We start from the raw sequence: 18,048 nt of genomic DNA on the forward strand, positions 1-18,048 counted from the left end.
CTGAGAAGGAAGTCAAGGATCCAGGTGCACAGGGAGGTACAGAGTCAAGGTTTGAATAAGTATGAAGGGAATGACTGTGTTGAACACTAAGCTGAAACAATAAACAGCAGCCTGAGTCACCCCTTTAATCTGGCGCCCTCAGCTACAGAAAAATATCTCAGACTGGGGTGATTTATTTATTTGACTGTTTGGTGGGAGTTAGGTGCAGGCCCACTTGGACAGCAGAGGAGGTTGCTTCATTAAATTGAGATTGCAGATATTCAAGCAATGAAGCTGATCCCTCCCTGGAGGAAGGAAAATCAATAGAAGGCAAAAAAAAAGTAATAAGAGAAAAACAACACCCTAAATACTGGTTGGAAATAATAGACATCACGATGAAACTTCCTTTTATCTGTGCCCAGCTGGAATCGGTATTTGCAAAAATAACAAGGCAGGTGGAAGTCTAAATGCATCATTAAATAGATCTACTGTAGAAGTACAGGCAGTTCTGCTACAACACAATAGCTGTGTTCTTAACAAACTTGACATTACAGAAAATTGCATTATTAAAAACAATTGCATCACTGGGGAAAAGGGTGTTCAGGACTAGAGAGCTTTAGAATTGTAGTTAACAAATTTATCCTACTGGATTTCAAGTTCAAGTTTATTGTACACATGTATACAGCTAAATGGAACAATGTTCCCCTGGAACCAAGGTGAAAACACAGTATATATATCATGTACCTCACATAAAATATTAATACAATATTAACAGACAAGGAAAATACATTCTGTAGACGTCCAAATTGGCATAAAGTGTGTGCAAAGTTCAAAAGTAAAGGTGTGTTTAATGTCTATATGCTTTATTAGTAAAGGGTACATTCAACATTGTTTAGAGTATCAATTATCAATTGCTTGTCCGTTTCCAAAGTAACTCTCTGAAATAAACTCCCACAGTGAAACTGGCAGCCTGCATTTTTGAGACAATGGTATTTAGCTACTGTGGGGCTAATTCCTGATAGAAACTGTATTATGACCAGTTCAGCATGTGTTAGCACACTGCTCTCCAACTCATTAATCATTATATCCAATGTGCATTAAGGAAACACATTGCAGTAAAACATAGTTATATGGCACATAAACAGGCCCTTCAGCCCAACTTCTCCATGCTGTTCAAGATGACTACTTGGGTTACTTCCACTTGTTTTTGTTTGGGCACATATACACCTGGGCCAGGGGTTCCCAGCCTGGGGTCCACAGACCCCTTACTTCATGGTATTGATCCATGGCAGAAAAAAGTTGGGAAATTCAGTTCTAGGCCTTTTATATCCATATTCACTTGTCATTTAAACATCGTAATCATACCCACATCTACAGCTTCTCTGGCAGTTTGTTCCATATACCAATCACCCTCTGTATCAAACAAAAACTGCCCCCCCAGCTCCTTTAAAACCTTTCCCCCCTCACTTAAATCTAATCCTCTGGCTTTCAACTCACCTATCCTGGGGGGAAATCTGTGAGCATTCATATTATCTACATTCTCATCATTATATATACTTCTACAAGGTCTCCTCTCAAACTCCTGCACTCCTGCTTCTCTTCATGACTCAAGCACCCCTGTCCTCATGAATCTTTTCCACACCATGACCAGCAACTGTACTATGTCCAGCAAAATAAACACTAATGTGATACAGCTAGCTAGGGAACAGAGCTACATCAGCACTTTATGTTAGAAAATTAAAATAAGTTACAACGTAACAAGTTACAAAGGTAAATCAAAAACTTTGACAAACTTCTACTGATGTGTGGTGGAAAGTGTGTTGACTGGCTGCATTACAGCCAGCTATGCCTTTGAGTCGACAATACAACAAAAGGAAGTTGATTCAGCCTAGTACATCACAGGTAAAGCCCTCTTGACCATTGAGCACATCTACAAGAAACGTTGCCATAGAAAAGCAGCATCCATCATCAAAGATCCTCACCACCCAGGCCGTGCTCTTTTCTCGCTGCTGCCATCAAGTAGAAGGTACAGGTGTCTCAAGACTCACACCACCAGGTTCAAGAACAGTTACTACCCCTCAACTATCAGCCTCTTGAACAAAAGGGATAACTACACTCATTCTATTTCTGGTGTTCCCACAGCCGATGGTCTCCATTAAGGACTCTTTATCTTGTTATTTCATGCTCTCATTATTTATTGTGTTATGAATGTACCACAGCTCTGAGGGGCCAAAGGGTGCGGGGTAGCCCCCTCCTTTGTGAGAATCGCAAGATCACTATTGATTTGGGTCAGGAGACCCAGGAAATGAGAGAGAGACATGCAGGATGTCACGTTTCTCCCCCATCCCCTCCCCCCCCCATAGCGATGTAAAGCTACGGGACATGGCCATTGTCTCGGGAAGACCAAATTGTGTATTGAGTACTGTACTATTCATTGAAGCCCCTCAGGGGAAGAGCAGAGTGGGCTGGTTGAGGGATTGCATCATCCCAACCTGATTGACATCTGAGACCCTGTGAGGAAGTATAAAAGAGGGTCTGAGGAACAACCCCTTCAGATGCACCAGAAGAAACGCTAGCGATCCCATAATAGCGGGAAGCCATTTGAAGGAAGCCACGTGCGTTCGGTTCCCTTGCCTGGGGACTGGTGGCTGGTACCACGGAAAACGACTTGGAACTAACAACGGGGAACCAACTCCCCCGACTCAACGGATTGGCCTCATAAAAGACCCGGGTAAGTTTAAAACCGTCTCTCTTAAACCCAAAGAGCTGCAGCTTGAAAGGACAGTGACTTTTATCTTTCCATCAGACAATACACTATCCCCTAGACAAACGATAGAGCTATTGCTTAATTGATGATTATTATTATACCCACGTTTTTTTTAAGATTGAGTATTGACGACGTATATTATCTGAATGTCTGTATTAATCTTATTTTTGTGCCCCTTTATAAATAAAGACTTTTAAAAATAGTACCATCAGACTTCAACGGACCTCTCTATCTTTGCTGGTAAGTGATCCAGTTACGGGAATTTCGTAACAATTGCTATTTATTTATACCTGCATTTGCACAGTGTGCTGCCCACTGATCCTGTTTACAGTTACTGTTCTGTAGATTTGCTAAATATGCCTGCAGGAAAAAGAATATTAGGGTTGCACCTGGTGACTTGTGCACTTCTTTATGATTATACACTCATTTAAACTCGGTGATGCAGGACACAAAGTCAATACAGAGGTTTAATGATGATGGAGTCTATTTACACTGCAAATGTGAACACCCAGTTCTCATGCAGTGTTATCTAAACTAACGTCATTTATCTTGCCACCTCTTCCCTTCACGCCTTCATGCTAGAAATAGCTCAGATCAAGCTACATGGTGTAGGGGGAAAAACAATCAGAGACCTTTCATTAGAATGGAAAAGGAGACAAAAGTAGCTTGCAAAGCTGCAGGGTGTTGGGGCGACATGTGTCCCTTTGCTCTACGTTACCCTCAGTCAATGCAGTTAATGTAACTGAGAATTCCCCACTGTAATTCTACATTTACCCCCACTTTCACAAGCTGTATAAGTCACTATGGAGGATGCTCAGAGAGATCGAAAAGCACAAGATACCAGTTGTATTCTCCACTGAGAGAGGTAAATCAATGTCCCTGGTGGACTTGTCAATAAATGTATGAAATTCACCCACTGGGAACAACTAACACTGGACACCAGTCAAGGTTATACTTCAACCTACGTTCCAAGAATAAAGAAGAGTTGGGAAATACCAGAACACACTGATCATTAACCGAAGCTGATTGCACCACATGAGAAAATTTTCTTTCTCCTCAGCCAGCAATTCTCTCACACACACACTCTCTCTCTCTTTCGTTTTCTTTCTTCCTTCCTTCCTTCCTGAATAAGCATCCATATAATTGAAAAGCAACAAAAAACAATGAGACATTACTGAGGTTTTTATTATACGGAATCTATAAAGTGTGCCCAGCATTTCCTTCCCAAGTCCCTTGTTCACTTTCAAGGAAAGCCTTCCAAGTTAATGTCTACCATCTGTCCTAAACTTTGCTACTACATTTGCATACACAATATACACTCAGTGGCCACTTTATTAGATACCTCCTGTACCTTCAAAGTGATCGCTTCTGCACACCACTATTGTAACGCGTGGTTATTTGAGTTGCTACTGCCTTCCTGTCAGCTTGAACCGGTCTGGCCATTCTCCTCTGACCTCTCTCATTATCAAGGTGTTTACTGCCACTCACTTGATACTTTCTTTGTCTCACACCATTCTCTATAAACTCTAGAGACTGTTGTGCATTAAAATCCCAGGAGATCGGGAGTTTCTGAGATACTCAAACCACCCCATATGGCACCAACAGTCATTTCACAGTCAAAGTCACTTAGATCACATTTCCTCATTATGATGTTTGGTCTGAACAAGTTTTTTTTCTTTCCAAAAATACTTTATTCAGAAATATTACAAAATAAAGTTATTTACATAGAAAAAAACCATTCGTTTCCTATTAAAGATGTTTACAATACTCATTGACTCTCAAACTTTAGACAAGGATTAAAGACTATCTACAATAAAATAAAATTATTAACAATAAAAATCCAGGCGTTGACTCTCATTCCTTTACCAAAGTTGCTTTACGGTCTATACATTTCCAGCCACTCCTGATGAGGGGTATTCTCCTCCTCACCTGACCCCTCCCACTCCCGCGGGTGATGAACTTTAAACAGTGGTTCTTCTCCAACGGGCCTTCGCGGTGGCTGCACCAACCCTGAATGCATCCCTCAACGTAATCCTGCAGCCGAGAATGTGCCAGCCGGCAGCATTCAGCCACGGGCATCTCCATGTGCTGGTGGTAGACCATCACGTTTCGGGCCGACCAAAGAGCGTTTTTCACTGAGTTGATGATCTGCCAGCAGCACCGGATGTTTGTCTCCGTGTGCGTCCCCGGGAACAGCCTGTAAATCAGCTGCTGGGCATGAATCTTGACACCATCCCTTCCATCCTCCTCCACACCTTTTTCGCGAACCCACAGTGTGCAAAGAGGTGGGTCACTGATTCCGCCTCATTGCAGTCCTCCCATGAGCAGCAGGGTGTGGAGACAACATTGAGTTGCTACCAGGTGATTGGCTGATTAGATACTTGCATTAACAGATGTAAAAGTGTATTTAATAAATTGGCCACTGAATCTACCTTACACTTTAATCATATAACTAATCTTTGAAGTCAGGTAAAACAGACTATGAACAGTCCAGTGCAGTGTTAACCGCCCAACCATTTGTACTTGGATACCAACTCAGAAACATTTCACATTCCACCCAGCTATTCCTTGTTTCTTGTCACTATCTCTCATTTAATAATTAAAATAATTACTTAAAAAGCACTATTCATACAGATGACATAGTTCAAAGAATAGAGTGCAAACATGAAAGTTAAACTAATATATATGAAATAGCAGCAACTTTTATAGGAATGCCTCAATTCATTAAAAGTCAGAGTAGATACCTACTTGTAAAGGGTTTGGTTTGATTTAACTAAGTGAAAGGCCTAAATCATGGAACATTACCACTCAGTACAGGCCCTTCAACCCATTATGTTGTGCTGACTTTTTAACCTACTCTGTGATCAATCTAACCTTTCCCTCCTCCATTTTTCTATCATCCATGTGCCCACCTAAGAGTATCTAAAATGCCCCTCAGCTATCTGCCTCTACCACCGCCCCAGCAGGGCATTTCACAAACCCACCACTCTTTGTGTAAAGAACTTACAACTGACACCTCCCACCCAAACTTTCCAAACACCTTAAAATGTCTTAGCCAGTTCATCCCCGGAAGAAGTCTCTGGTTATTTGGTGTATCAAAAAGACCAAACTTTTTGTTCTGCTCATCAGTCAAATACAACCTCAGAATCTTTAAGATGTCCAAAATCAAACAAGAATGCAAGTCAGCTGCCAGAATATAATTTTAATTTTAATCCCAAGAGAATGGGAATGTGAGAAATCCCCATTGGCTTACAATACAGAGGAATGGGCACTATATAATTCTGACACATTTGGTAATCATGCAGCAGATTGGGAATGTGACAAGTTTTAAATTCTAGATGGGGAGAAAATTCAAAAATCGGAGGTCTTGTGAGCCCTTGTGCAGGATTCCCTCAGGGTTACCTTACAGGCTGAGTCGATGATAAGGGAAAAAAATGCAATATTAGCATTCATTCTGAGAGGTCTAGAAATATAAAAGCAAAGATATGATGCGGAGGCTTTATAAGACATTGGTCAAACTCTGCACTTAGAGTATTGTCAGCAGTTTTCGGCCGCTTATCTAAGAGAAAATGTGCCAGCATCAGAGGTCCGGAGGAGGTGCACAAGAATGATTCGAGGAAGGCAAGGTCAACATCTGAGGAGCTTTGGATGGTCCTGTGCCTGTAGTCACTGGAGTCTTGAAGCATGATGGGAGGGATCTCATTGAAACCCACTGAATATTGAAAGGTCCTAGATAGAGTAAAAACAGAGAGGATTCTTTCTGTAGTGGGGAAGTCTAGGACCAGAGGGCACAGCCTCAGAACAGAGGGACATACATTTAGAACAGAGACGAGACGCCAGAGAGTGGTGAATCTGTAGAATTAATTGCCACTAACAGCTATGGAGGACATCATTGAGTATACTTAAAGCAAAGGTTGATAGGTTCTTGGTTAGTCAGGGCATCAAAGATACGGGGAGAAGGCAGGAGAATGGGGTTGAGAGGGATAATAAGGGCAGACACGATAGCCTGATTGGCCTAATGCTGCTCCTATATCTTATGGTCTAAGTGGTGCACCTCACTAAAAGGAGGTTGTACCACTACACTATTCCTTGCCAAAGCTAAAAATCTCTTAATTAAGCAGACGCTGGAGTCATCTGCATCTGTAGAGGGAAATGGCAGCTTTGGGTTTGAGATCCTTCATCTGGACTGGATGCTTTCTGATCTACTGAATTCCTCCAGCAGCTAGTTTTTTTTTTCGCTCCATATTCCAGCAAGTGCAGTCTCTTGTATCCCTAAGTTTGCAGAATTTGAGTTAAAGAGCATCCTCAATTCTTTGAACACGGAAACCCAGCTGCTTACTAAAGGTCAGTTTCATCATTCTGTGAAGCCGAGGCTCCCTGAAATCACCAGGAAATGGAAATGTATCTGCACCAGGTTTGATACATCCCTAACCCCAACCCTGTTCAATTATAATGTCAATGAATGACTTCCAACACACAGCCCAGCTTCAAACAGGTCAAGACATCGCGCAAGGTTAAAAAAAACAAAATCTGATCCGTAGCAAGTGCTTGCAGCAAACCACAGACTCTGGTTTTCCCCCCGAAAAATAAATATCTGAATTTCGGTTTGCATGTAATTGGTAATTTCCTGAAACTAGTTTAACCTTTAAAATTAGATGAGTGTTGGAAGAGCAGCTCTTTAGTGAGATAAAACAGCAGCCAAAGCCTCCACTTTTTCTTAAACATATAATTTAGCACTCACATTCACGATGCAACCATTCCTAAAAGGATGACAGAGATGTGGAACAACACAGCTGTCTGCCAAACATAACCGGAGAGTTTGCAAAATCACCCTTCTATTCCCCAGCATGTACTGCATTTCCCAAAAGGAACAAGCAATGACTTTGGTAAAATTCTCCGTGGTTCTCAATGACAGAAATACTTACAACTTACACATAAAGAACGTAGAGCTCAGAAAGATGTAATCTGAAGCAACAGGCCTGCACGGTGTTCATGAGCCAAACACCTCCTTCCACTTGAGGTACTCCACTTCCTTCTTCCTGTGTACATCAAGGTTCCCCTTAAAGACATCACCATACGTATTGTTGATTATAAATTTTATCTTGGATATAGTTTCTAAGAACATCCAAATAACAAAGGGCTTCATGCTCTATTTCCATGGGCCTGAACTTCTCTAGCTTGAGATATATGAAATCCAAGAGCACGTTAAGAGACTCCTGAATAAGTACATGGAGTTTAGAAAGTTAGAGGACTATGGGTAACCCTAGGTAATTTCTAAAGTTTTTCAGCACAGCATTGTGGGCTGAATGGCCAGTATTGTGCTGTAGGTGATTCTATGACTACATACTTAGTCACCATCCCATCAATTATTCGACTCTCATTGTCTTCCTCCACTTTAGGCTGTGGCTTGGCAACATGGGATTAGGGACTGAGGCGGCACAGTAGTGAGGTAGTTAACACATCACTTTACAGTACTAGTGACCTGGGTCCAATTCCCGCCACTGCCTGAAAGGAGTTCGTACGTTCTCTGTGTGACTGTGACTGTACGTGACTGTGTGGGTTTCCTCCGGGTGTTCCGGCTTCCTCCCACAGGCCAAAAAAAGAAAAAGACAATTAACCTAATGAGTCAGTCTGTGGAAAGGAAACATTATTTGATTACTTCATTAGAATTTTCATTTATTCAAAATGAGTTGTAAAGTTTCTTTTTTTTATTTTGCATTACTGTAATAAAGTTTTCTTTTCACTGATTCAGAAGTAGCTGTATGTGAATCAACATGTCACAAATCACGGTTGTTGAAGACATTACTTAATCACTAACTTGTTAATGGCACTATGCAGTGGCCAAGTCTAGCCAAACTACTTGGTGCTGCTGGCATCCTGCATGGGTTTGTTATACTTGTATGACGTGCGCTCAGCTCCAGTAATGGTTGTTCCAAAGTCAAAGCTATGCATTCAATCTTTTGTTGGTAATTAACAAACGTACAATCTTGAAGTGATGAAACTAGGCCGAATGAAGTGTAACTGAGTGGTCAACAAAAGATACGACATCTGTCGGCCCCCAGCTGCAAACTGCCACGAACAAAGCATGAAGACGTAACTTATTCCCTTCGCTTTTAGCACGCCACCACCCATAATAAACACACAATAAAGAATGCAATGTAGAAAGGGAACAAATGCATTGCTCTTACACGTTATTTAATCACTGGGTGCTGCAGAATCAGAGAACAAAACACAGTGAAAGAACAGAACTGCAGATTCAGTGATGAATCTCTATTTCTGCACAGAAGATCTTTCTGACAAACGTCCACACTCTGGCTAGCTTCTGCAAGCTCTGCGCTCAAGAAGTACAAAATAAACAGCTACTCAAAATTTATCAAGCGGTTCCTGCAGAGGGACACAAGTTGTCGGTTTCTCTCTCATAGTTTAGAAAGATGGAGTGTGGGGCAACTTGAAAGAGGAGAATATGGCTTTGTTAATTGACTCTTTACAACCTCTGTTTTCCTGAGGTGCAAACTGTCAGATACACAAAAAGGTATCAAAAGAAGCAAGTCTAGCCACATTACTCCTTTACCTTAGGGTATACATTTAGAAATCCTGATGTGCCATGTTTGAACAGGTAAGTATAGTTACAATTTAGATTCTGTAGCCTCTAGCTACAGTGGTATTAATCACTACATGACAGCCCACGCAAAGGCAAACAAAGGACGAGAGCAATGCAACAACATTCTATGTATAATTGATAGCTCTTCCAGTTTGAAATTCTGTAATAAAAGATGGCTTTAAAAGGTTTTAGTGTTCTTCAGATCATATATAGTTTATAACAGATTTCTGCTGGTCTACTCCCAAACCTGTCAGGTAATGATATAGCACAAATACATCACTAAAATTCAAATAGTACATAGATCAAAACATTGGCACTGTATCTTGGCTGTCCCAACATGACCACACAACGCACAGATCTGAATCCAAGTTCAAAGTGAATTTATTATTGAAGTACATATATGTCACAATATACAACCCTGAGATTCATTTTCTTGTGGGCATACTCAATAAATACTTAGAATAAGACTGAGAACAGAATCAATGAAAGACCACACCAACTTGGACGTTCATCTGATGTGCAAAAGACAACAAATTGCGCAAATACAAAAAGAAAGAAATAGTAAGTAAGAAATAAACATCAAGAACATCTAATGAAGAGTCCTTAAAAGTGAGTCCATAGATTGTGGGAACAGTTCAGTGATGCAGCAGGTTGAGTGAAGTTATCCCCTCTAGTTCAAGAGCCTAATGGTTGACAGGTAATAAATGTTCCTGAACCTGATGGTGTAAGTCCTGAAGCTCCTGAATCTTCTACCTGATGGCAACAGCGAGAAGAGGGCATGTCCTGGGTGGTAGGGTTCCTGATGATGGACCCTGCAACAACAATCTGTGTAGATGTGCTCAATGGTGGGGGAAGGCTTTACCCGTGATGGACTGGGCCGTATTCACCTCTTTTTGTCAGATCAAGGGCATTGGTGTTTCCATACCAGGCTGTGATGCAGCCAGTGCATGTACTCTTCACTATGCATCTATAGAGGTTTGTCAAAGTTATAGATGTAATGCCGAAACTTCACAAACTTCTAAGGACGTAGAGGTGCTGTCGTGTTTTCCTCACAATTGCACCATGTGCTGGGCCCAGGCCAGGTCCTCTAAAATAACACCGAGGAACTTAAAGTTGCTGACCCTCTCCATCTCTGATCTCCTGACGAGGACTGGCTCATGGACCTCCAGTTTCCTCTTTCTGAAGTCAACACCAGCTCCTTGGCCTTGCTGACTTTGATTTGGTTGTTGTTGTGGCATCACTCAGCCAGATTTTCATTCTCCCCATCATTATACTAATGTTATTCAATGAAAGAGTATCCACATTGTTTCTACCATTTCATCCAAATAAAAACAACTGATCACTGCCTCAAGAACCTTACAAAGTTGCTATACTTTGATGAAATGGTAAACAAATTCTTGGAATTGTCACCCCATGTCACTTTTTGTGCTATGAAACAATACACATACAAATCAAAGTAAAATAAATTTATTATCAAAATACAGTTATATCACCACATACAATGAATTCTGGATAATTGGAGCAGCTGCTAATGTGAGACAACTCATAAAGAACAACAAATTGAGAAAATTGCCTGAATTCTCTCTGTTTATTTGGGACACTGTAACACTTAACTGGGGCAGGAGACTGTTGTCAAACAGTTCCTTACTAGCGTCAGTCATGCACACTTAAGTGGCCATTAGATGCTACACCATGCTTATACTGAACATTTTTAAATAGCATCAATTGCATGTGTTTGTGTGCAAGATGCAGTGGATTTTGTTACTGATAGCTGATGAGAAATAAGCAGTAAGACAATTCAGAACTGTTTTCCTCACTGCAGTTTCAAGTATTCAGGCTTGGAGATGCCAGAAACGGCTGGAAGTGAAAATGAAACAACTTCACTACTTCAACAAGTTAGAAGCTATGAAGAATTTGAAGGTACCAACAATCAATCTTGAATGATACAATGAAAATGAAGATTTGGAGGATGCAATCATTGATAACATTATATGAAGGCAGTCCGTTATCTGCACTAGGTGCATGCAGTAGATTATTGTTCATTGTCCACACTGGATAAATTCCTCTATCAATAGCTATTAAGAACTAATACAGTTTGATAATATTGGTAGTGTTCTAATTTGTACTATATTTTATTTAACTACATAACTTGTTGCTCAGTTTGCCTTTTTTATACCTTTTTAAGGTTTTCCTTTAAACTTCAGCTTATTAGGGTAGCTGCTTAAGTGGGCCAAAATGCACTGCCTGATATGTCCCAATTAATTGAAATCCACTGTACTATCTACAGATTCATTTTCTTGCAGATATTTTACAGGAAAATAAACACAATAGAATGTATGAAAAACTATGCATCAACAAAGACTGATTACCAACGTGCAAATTAAAACTTTAAAAAAATAATACCAAGAAAATGTATTTGTAGAGTCCTTGAAAGTGAGTCTGTAGGTTGTGGAATCAGTTCAGAGTTCAGGTGAGTGAAGTTATCCACACCTGATGGTAATAACAGTAATAACTGTTCCTGAACCTAATCATGTGGGACCTGGTGGCGTGGTGGTAGTCTTATTTGCTCATGTATAACATAATCACAACAGTCTTGCAATTAACAAACGTTTTATGTTCAAGACTTAATGACTATACAGCCATACAGCCATCTGCCAGTTTATGAACATGCTGGGCAGAATCTTTCCGTGACACGACTTAACCCAGCTCCCATATCAATCTGTGTACCTAATTTCTCAAGTGTGTACTCAGACAAAATGTCCCGCAGACCCACAGCTGGTTAACAAGACCCTGTGCAGCTAAAAGACTTACCAGTGACTAGTTCTGACTAGACAAAGCCTCAACTTCCAGCCCAGCCTGCCTTTCAATGTCAAGCAGTCACAAAAATTACCCAATACTGAAGGTATTTTAACAATGTCAACTTCGCAATCTGTGTGTCAGGTTAATTTTTTTTTAAGTCTCAGGTTTCCTTACACTGGTTATTGCATGTCCTTGAAGAATGGTGTTAATTTAATGAAAGTGAACTTATGAAAATGTTTAATAGTTAAACAGAATTAGCAATTTGCATTTTAAACCAAAAAGGAAATAATGACGACAATTCCATAAGCTTTGCCTTGCTTAAAAACATTCTCTCTAATCTGGGGCTTGATCATAAAGTTTGAGGAAGTCTTTAAAAGCTTAGTTGAAGGGAAAGTTCAGGAATTCCAGCAGCAATAAGCAACCAGCTCAGATATCATGACTCATTGTTTGTGGTGGGTATGCAATTCCTTTCTGTAGCTGAATCTCCAAGATACCTGGTGCCTCAGGACGAGTGATCTCATACCTATGATTCACACACTACAGACAAAGGAAGCATCAAAGTTCAAAGCAATTTTATTGAAGTACATAAATGTCACCATATACTACTTTGAGAGTTATTCTCTTGCAGGCATTCATAGTAGACAAAGAAATACAATAAAGTCAAAAAACTAAACACAAAGACTGACAACCAATGTGCAAATAAAAAATAATAAATAAGTAAATAAATAATACTGACAACATGAGCTGCAAGGTCTATTTCGAAAGTCCATCCAGAGGTTTGTGGAATCAGTTCAGTGTTCAGGTGAGTGAAGTTATCCTCACTGGTTCAGGGGCCTGATGGTTGATGGGTAATATCTGTTATTAATAAATTATTCTGTAAATGGAAGTTCTGGTAAGAAAAACAAGGACAGTATGTAATCTAAATGAGCCAGGGTCCCCATCCCCAGGTCTATTGGCTAAAATAATTCAGCTGTACAGGTGAGCAAACTCATGTCAACACCTCTTGGATCCCTGTGTTAGAGACCACCCAACAGAGGTTACAATGACCCAGTGAGCTCAGCATCAAGCTAGACGTTCCTACTGGATCATTGGAGGCCAACTGGAGATACAAAGGGTCCTGGGAGTCCTAGTGCAAAATTCCATAAAGGTTAACTTGCAGTTCGATTTGGTAGAAAGGAAGAAAAATGCAATGTTCGCATTCATTTCAAAGGATTAAAATATAAAAGCAAGGTGGTTGATAGGTTCTTGATTAGTAAGAGTGTCAAAGGCGACAGGGAGAAGGCAAGAGAATGGGGTTGAGAGGGGAAATAATTCAGCCACGATCGAATGACAGAGCAGACTCAATAGATTGAATGGCCTAATTCTGCTTTGCAGTCTTATTGGTCTTATAATTACAGATACATGCCTTATAACACCAGACTGTTAACAGCAAACTGAAACAAGTTGCCACAGCAATTCGCAACAAAACTCACACCTGAAGAACACACCCAAAAATTGTAATAATGAGAAGCAAGTTTTACGACCTAGTGCAAAACACGCTGAACTTATTGGACTAGAATTCCCAATCGGCAGGAAACAAACCATTCATCACAGTGTTGATCACTTGTCCAAAACAACCAACCACTCCTTACACCCTCACCCCCATAATGCACGAGTACATGAGAGGATGCCCATTTATTCCAACCACATGAAATGTAAAAATCACCTGAACTCTAAAGATAATCTGTACATTCAGGTAAAAAGCTATTAACTTTAACGGTAACGTTTTCCCTCCACTGTCCTTATTTATTGCAAGGTGACCTGTGTACAGCCTCACCTCCAGTGCTGCTATGTGAAGCTTACACGTTCCCCCAGCCACAGCGATTTGTGGTTTTAACTCATTTAGCAGATAACTTTGGCCACCAGTCTTCAGATGTGAATTGTGGATTTGATTTTAAAGCAGCTCCGAATAATTGGTTCACAGACCAGGGAGACCAAGAACCAGCACCTAGCTGATTGTCTGCATAGTCCAATCAACATTCCATTGCATGGATGTGACAGTGATGAACACTTGCTGTGGGAGTGATGGTGTGACGATTGTAAATATGAATTTGTCTGAACCCTCCTGAATGTTCTTTGACCTTTAGAACATAAAATGTGTGTAGTGCTGGGCATAGCCAGACCTTTCCACCAAAAGCGTCTCTGTATGATGCCTGCTGTATCTTGTTCTGTTAAATAAAGAGGCTGCTTCAGATCTACCAGTACTTTACTCCAGTGACTTCATTCACGCAACAACACTCCCCGTCATTTTATAGATACCCTCTCCATGTTCCAGTTTCTTCCTACATCCTTAAAGATGTGGGGTTGACGGGTTAATTCACCACTGTAAACTGCCCTTAGTATATATTGGTAAGTAGTAGTAGATTGGCAGCACGGTGGTGTAGTGGTTAGCACAGCACTTTACAGTACCAGCAACCCAGGTTCAATTCCCGCCACTGCCAGTAAGGAGTTTGTACATTCTCCCCGTGACCATGTGGGTTTCCTCCAGGTGCTCTGGTTTCCTCCCACAGTCCAAAGACGTACTGGTTGGAAAGTTAACTGGTCACTGTAAAATGTCCTGTGATTTGACTAGGATTAAATCAGGAGATTACTGGGCAGCACAGCTTGGAGGGCCAATTCCACACTGTACCTCAATAAATTTATGATGAGAATAGAATAGCATCCGAGGGAAGCTGATGCACAGAATGAAAAAGGATTAAAAGGGATTCACTGCAGTATCAGTAAAATAGATGTTTGATGTAGATGTGAGAGCTATCTGTACTGTATTGCTCTATCCCGGTCTTGAGAAAGTACTTCTACCATTGATTTCTAGCGCACTGAACTGGAATGTGGGTTAATGACACTTCAACACATCAATTATCGACTTTATTCACCACAATCACTCAGTGGCCATTTTACTACATACAGCTCTCGTTAATGCAAATATCTAATTAGCTTATCATGTGGCAGCAACTCATGCATAAAAGCACGCAGGCATGGTCAAGATGTTCAGTTGTTGTTCAGGCCAAACATCAGGATGGGGAAGAAATGTGATCTATCAGACTGACTGTGGAATGACTGTTGGTGCCAGATGGGCTGATTTGTGTATCTCTGAAATTGCTGATCTCCTGGGGTTTTCATGCACAATAGTCTCTAGAATTTATGAAAATGGGTGTGAAAAATAAAAAATAGTAAGCAGCAGCTCTGTGGGTGAAAATGCCTTGCACTGACAGGAAGGTAACAGTAACTCAAATAGCCAAGCATAACAGTGATGTGCAGAAGAGCATCTCTGAAAACACATACTGAAGCAGATGGGCTACAGCAGCAACCACTCTTGTACCATTTAAAGTGAGTGTACATTCACATGTATTAGGAAATATATATGGGAGTGTGTGTGTGTCTCTCTCTCTCTCTAAGGCATTTGCACAATACTGTATTTGTCAATGTGGAGCGAAGAGCAAGTTTATAAATCTGCCTGGAGCAAAGGATGTCGGAGATAGTGAGTGTGGAGTGTGGAACAGGCAGCAGAGGAGTGAGGGGTGGGGGTAGCATGGGTGCAGACACACCCTGCCCTGAGACACCAGGCAAGGTCATTTGATTCCAAACAATTGGTTTATTGATCATTACAGAACGTCTTTCTGTTGCTTCCCGCTCCCTCCCCTCCCCTTCCCCTCTCCCTGCTCTCTTCTCACTCTCAGTCTACAATAGAGGCCCATATCAGAATCAGAAAGATGAGAAAATCTGAAGATGCCGGAAATCCAAGCAACACCCACAAAATGCTGGTGGAACTCAGCAGGTCAGGCAGCATCTATGGAAAAGAGTAAACAGTCGATGATTCAGGCCAAGACCCTTTATCAGAACTGGAAAAAAAGATGAGAAGTTGGAGCAAGGTGGGGGAAGGGGAGAAATAAGTACAAAGTGGTAGGTGACAGGTGAAACCAGGAGAGGGGGAAGGGAGGGGTAGCAAATACTGGAAATTTGAGAAATCGATGTTCATGACATCAGGTTGGAGGCTACTCAGACGGAATAAAAGGTGTTACTTCTCCAGCCTGAGTGTGGCCTCATCCCGATGGACTGACATGCTGGAATGGAATAGGAAGCAGAATTGAAGTGATGGCCACCGGGAGATCCTGCTTTATCTGGTTTACAGAGCATAGGTACTCAGCGAAGCAGTCTCCCAGTCTAAGTCAAGTCTCACTGATATACAGGAGGCCACACCAGGAGCACTGGATACAGTAGATGACCCAACAGACTCCCAGGTGAAGTGTTGCCTCACCTGGAAGGACTATTTGGGGCCCTTAGTGGTAGTGAAGGAGGTGGTGCACGGGTAGGTGTAAGGCTAAGTGCCAGGAGGGAGATCTGTGGGGAGAGAGGAATAGACAAAGGAGTCACATGGGAGCAATCCATATTGAAAACAGAAAGTGGGGGGGGGGGGGAGGAGGGAGATGTGCTTAGAAGATGGATCCCATTAGAGATGGCAGAAGTTATGGAGAATTATGTGCTGGATGTGGATGCTGCCAGGGTGGTAGGGAGAACAAGAGGAACCCTATCCCTGGGATGATGGCAGGAGGATGGTTTGGGGGCCGACATGCATGAAATGGAAGAGATGTGGGTGAGGGCATCACTAATGGTGAAGGAAGGAAAGCCCCTTTCTTTGAAGGAAGACATCTCATTAGTTATAGAATGAAAAGCCTCAACCTGAGAGCAGATGCAGCAAAGATGGAGGAACTGAGAGAAGGAGATGGGATATTTACAAGTGACAAGAAGGGAAATAGTATAGTCCAGGTAGCTATGAGAAACAGTGGGTTTATAAAAGATATTAGTAGATAAGCTGTCTTCAGAGATAGACAGAGAGATCAAGAAAGGGGAAGAAAGTGTCAGAAAGGGACCTGGTAAATTTGAGGACAGGGTGAAAGTTGGAGGAAATGTTGATGAGCTCAGCACAGGTGCAGAAGCAGCTCCAATGCAAGTGTCAATGTGGCACAGGAACAGTTGGGGAGTGAGTCCTGTGTAGATGTGGAATACAGACTGCTCCATGTAGCCAACAAGACAGGCATAGCTAGTAACCATGTGAGTGCCCATAGCTTAGAGGAAGTGGGAGGAACTGAAGGAGAAATTATTGAGAGTTAGGACCAGTTCCACCAGATGGAGGAGAGTGGTGGCAGAGGGGAACAGGTTGAGAACAGAAGTGGAGAGCTTTAAGGCCATCCTAGTTGGGAGTGGAGATGTACAGGGAATGCATGTCCATGATGAAAATTAGACAATTGGGGCCAGGGACCTTGAAGCCATTGAAAAGATCTAGTGTGTGTGAAGGATCACAGATTTAGGAAGCAAGGGATTGAACCAGAGGGATAAAGAGTTGAAGTATGCAGGTATAAGTTAGTAGGGCAGTAAAAAGCTGAAACAATGGGTCTCTATGGACAGGCAGGTTTGTGGATCTTAAGTAGGAGGTAGAAACTGGAGGTGCGGGATGCAGGAACTATGCTGTTGTTGGCAGTGGATGGGAGATCCCCAGAGTTACTAAGGTCACAGAGAGCATTCTGACAGGCTGCATCACTGTCTGGTATTGGGGGGGTTGGTGCTACTGTACAGGACCAAAAGAAGCTGCAAGAAGTTGTAACATTAGTCAGCTTCATCTTGGGTACTAGCCTCTGTTGTATCCAAGACATCTTCAAGGACCGGTGCCTCAGAAAGGCGACGTCCACTATTAAAGATCCCATATCACCCGAGTCATGTCCTCTTTCATTGTTACTGTCTGGAAGGAAGTACAGAAGCCTGAAGGCACACACTCCACAAATCAGGAACAGCTTCTTCCCCACGGTCCTGTGATTCCTAAATGATCATTGAACCCATGAACATTCCCCCACTTTTCTTTATATTTTTT

General features: G+C 41.7%; 1 protein-coding gene across 8 annotated transcripts in view; it reads right to left on the reverse strand.

Annotated features, from left to right (window-relative positions):
- LOC132383017 (myocardin-related transcription factor A-like) overlaps positions 1 to 18,048 on the reverse strand; it is a 216,309-nt gene that overhangs the window by 152,508 nt on the left and 45,753 nt on the right. For 2 of the 8 annotated variants that reach the window (XM_059953713.1, XM_059953708.1), the window contains one exon: positions 7,679 to 7,805. The exons of 4 other annotated variants lie outside the window; for them this stretch is intronic. The gene's annotated coding sequence lies outside the window, so the exon portion shown is untranslated. Of the gene's footprint in view, positions 1 to 7,678; positions 7,806 to 12,882; positions 13,002 to 18,048 lie in introns of all 8 variants that reach the window. 2 more of the 8 variants (XM_059953714.1, XM_059953710.1) reach the window with 1 other exon arrangement.

Source organism: Hypanus sabinus, chromosome 29, assembly GCF_030144855.1.
Source record: "Hypanus sabinus isolate sHypSab1 chromosome 29, sHypSab1.hap1, whole genome shotgun sequence".
In the NCBI taxonomy this organism is placed as follows: domain Eukaryota; kingdom Metazoa; phylum Chordata; class Chondrichthyes; order Myliobatiformes; family Dasyatidae; genus Hypanus; species Hypanus sabinus.